Raw genomic sequence first — 3,979 nt, 5'->3', positions numbered from 1 at the left:
CTCGCCCCGGACGCCGGGGCCTGAGCCGCGCAGCCCGGCCGGGCCGGGCGGGGAGACATAACCGCCCGGAGACAAATACCCTACCGGCTGGGGAGCGCGGGGCGTGCGGGGGGCGCGAGCGCGCAGGCTCCGCCCCAGAGCGAGGTTGCGGCGCGCGCCTCCAGTGGAGGCAGGGCCCGGGGACGGGGCTTTGAGCGCCGAGCGCGGCGCCGGCTGCTCGCTCGTCTCTCCTCCCGGGCGCTGGGCCTGCGCTTCCTGCTCCCGCCGCAGCGGCGAGGAGGCAGGAGCGGCGCGCGCCGGCGGATCCAGCCTCTGCCTGAGACATTCCCGAGCCCTTACTGCGTCGGGCTGTGCACAGAATAGACACGGTTCCTGTTCTTCTGGATCTTACCGTTTAAAGGGGGGCAACTAAACGCAGGAAACCGATAATATAGACAAAATCATTGCAGGGAGTGACAATAGTAGGACGGAACCAAAACAGGTGCTGTGCACTCGGAAAGCCCGCCTGTTTTATAGTATCTGGGGAGATCAGCAGAACAAATAAATACCTTACAGACATCACAAGGCCTTTGAAAAGGTGACTTTAAAATGTATCTACAAATCCATATAGTTACGTACTCTGGTGGAGGTTGGTGGGTTTTTTTCTTTTACAGAAAACAAAAAGCAGGCTGATGGGACGATGGAGAGATGGGGATATTGGCGGGCGTTCAGGAAAGGCCGCTTAAAGGAGGCGACGCCGGAGCAGAGGTGTAGATGATGAGGAAAGGTGTACAGAACCCCAGGAGATGAGTGGTGCAGGCAGCAAGGGCGGCAAGCTCACGCGTGTGGGCAGGGAGGGAGGCCTGGGAGCCGAGGCCGACGGGACCAGTTTTCATCCTTATAATTATTTGGTACATACTTGCTGAGCATCCCCTATGTGCTCAGCTTTGAATATCTAGCCGTGAACAAAGGCCCCACCCTTGTGAAACTGATAGTTGAGGATCTTTCTGAAAGTATAGTGAAGGCGATGTTAGGTGGTCCAAACTGAGATCAGACAGACGATCAAGGGCCAGCGTGGCACAGAAGGACTAGCGCGTGGGCTGTGGCGTCCCCCTGACCCATTCCCCGACGAGGCCCAGAGTAGGCCCTCAGTGCCCTGGGGCTCCTGGCGACTCACGGCATCTCCCGGATTCAAAGGCGGAGACCAGGTCTGATGCATCCCTGCATCCTGAGTGAGTGAGTGGGTGAATGTGGTCCTTTCAATAACCTTTTCCCATTATTCTCCGACCCCCTAAGATTTCCCACTGTGCTTCTTCACCTTGATGTTCATTCTTCAATTGCATCACACGTTTTCTTCATAACTTTATTATGAATATTTTCATAAAGAAAAATAGATTTATGCAGTGAAGATACATCACCCATGTGGGTGAAATTGTAATATTTCCAGAATATCTCGCCTGGCTTTAGTGCATTTCATATCCTCAGGGGTGGAGAGAAGTTCATCTCCATATCAATGGATAATTACGGGACAACCGAGGGCTTATCTGTGGGAGGTGAGGGGGAGGGCTAGTTTTGCTTCTGCCAGAGCAGGAGAGTGAAACGCCCCGGACTGCCGTATGTAAGCAATAAACAGGTTTTAAACCTTTATTTCTCCCTTTGACTGATTCGGTTTTAAAGATATTTTGCCCCGGGATTTTCTCTCTCCAGACTTAGAACCCACCACCTGGGTTCTGAGTTAACAGTTTGCCGTATTTGCTTTAACATACGTCAGTGCATCTCTCCATCTCTCCATTGGTCCATCTCATTCTTTGAGGCATTTCAAGGTAAACTGAAGAAAGCAACACACTATACCCCCAAACACATCAGCCGAGAGAGCTTTAAGGGCATTCAATATATCTAAAGGTAAATTTTACAAATGAAATCTATAAGCCCTAATTTTACCATTTCATGAGTTTTGATACATGTATCCCTACCAAGATACAGTACAATGCTGTTCCATAGAACTACCTGCAGTGATGGAAATGTTCTGTACTGTCCAGGTACAGTAGCCACATGTGACTATTGAGTAATTGAAGTATGGCCATTGAAACTGTAGAAGCATATTTTCCGTTTTTATTTAATTTTAAATAATTTAACCCAAGTGACTGGTGACTAGTGTGTCAAAAAGTGCAGCCATGGAGCATCTCTGTTTTCCCAGAAAGTTCCTTCCTGCTCCATCAGCCCCTTCTCCCGCTGTTCTAATTTTTTTCACCATAGATAAGTTTTGCCTGCTCTAGAATTATAAATGGAGTCATACACTATTACTTTTTTATGACTTCTTTCATGCAGCATGTTTTTGAGTCATTCTTGTTGTATGTTTGAGAAGTTTGGTTTTTTTTATTGCTGCATTCTATTTAATTGCATGAATACATCCCAGTTTGTCCATTCTCCCATTGGTCAAAATTGGGCTGTTTCTAGTTTGGGGCTATTGCAAATAAAGCTGCTATAAACACTCTTACGAGTCTCCTTGTAGATGTTTTTTTTCTATTGGGCGAACACCTAAGAGTGGGATTAGTGAGTCATACAACAGGTATTTGTTTACTTTTACAAGAGACTGCCGGACATTGTTTAAAGTAATTGTGCCATTTTACACATGCACTAGTGGTATATGAGGATTCTGTTTGCTGTGCATGCTCACCAGCATTTGATGTTGGTCTTTTTAATTTTAGCCATCCTGTTGGTCGTGTAGTGATACCTCATTGGGTTCTATTTTGCATATATCACCATGTTTTGTTTTCTAATTTTTGAAGTGTAAATACAGTATTATGGACTTTTTATGGGCTACAGTTTAATGAGCTTTAACACATGTATAGGTTCCTATAATTGCTACCAAATCCAGAATACAAAACAGTTCTCGTGCTGCCCAGGTGGTCAAACACTTCCTCCACCCATAACCCTTGGGAATCACTGATCTGTTTTGCAACCCTACAGATTTCCCTTTTATAGAAGGTCATAGAAATGGAAATGTATAGCATGTTATATTGTGAGACTAGCTTCTTTCACCTAAGTTAATGCCGTTGAGAAGCTGCCAAATTGTGTGTATTGGTCTTTTGTCTCTTTTTATTACTGAGCAGTAGTTCATGACATGGGTGCACCACAGTCTGTTTACCCATTCATACACCGAAGGAAATTTGACCTGTTTCCAGATACAGATGATTATGAGTACAGCTGTTATAAACATTCAGGTACATGTTTATGTGTGAGCTTACATTTTCATTTTTGGGGGTAAATATCTACGTTCCAATCAGGGGAAGTATAAGCGAACTGAGTGAGCCCCAAAGAACAAAGGGGCCGCGAAACAAAGCAAGAGGACGATGCGTTCAGCTTGAGTTCCGCAGCAGTTTATGGAGGGGATCTTACCTGTACAAAGTTGCCCTGAGCCACAGGATAGGTATATCTCTGTGCCACTTTGGGCTGGGGACACTACTTTATAGAGGCAAGAAGGAAACGTCTACATGCAAGGGGAAGCGAGGAGGAAGGGTCTATAGGACAGCCAGTTGTGTGCACAATGGAGCAGGGACTGACGTTCCGTTTTCTCTGGAATTTGGAACAAGGAGTCTTGTCCCAAAGAACAATGTTAATTGTTCTAAGCTGGATATCATTTAAGGAACACTTTTGTGTCCAATCTGCCTGCAGTTGTCACGTGGATTTGACGCAATGGTGTTACTCTTGCTCACCGACAGTCTAGGAGTGGGATTACTGGGCCATATAGTAAGTGTATGTTTAATTAACTACATAAGAAAATGTTAAACTGGTTTCCAGAATGCCTTGTACCATTTTCATCCCGACCAGCAATGCATGAACGTCCCCACCGCTCAGCATCCTCTCCAGCACTTGCGTTGCCAGGTTTTTGTTTACTTGGTGGGCTGGTTTCTGTTCTTGCTGTAGTAACCATTCTAAATAACAGTGGCACTTGATGGTGGTTTCAGTGTGCGTTTCCCTGGCGGCCAGGGATGTTGAA

Source organism: Manis pentadactyla, chromosome 4 (assembly GCF_030020395.1).
Source record: "Manis pentadactyla isolate mManPen7 chromosome 4, mManPen7.hap1, whole genome shotgun sequence".
NCBI classification, from domain to species: Eukaryota; Metazoa; Chordata; class Mammalia; order Pholidota; family Manidae; genus Manis; species Manis pentadactyla.
The sequence above is the reverse complement of the archived record's forward strand: the minus strand, read 5'-3'. Positions refer to the sequence as shown.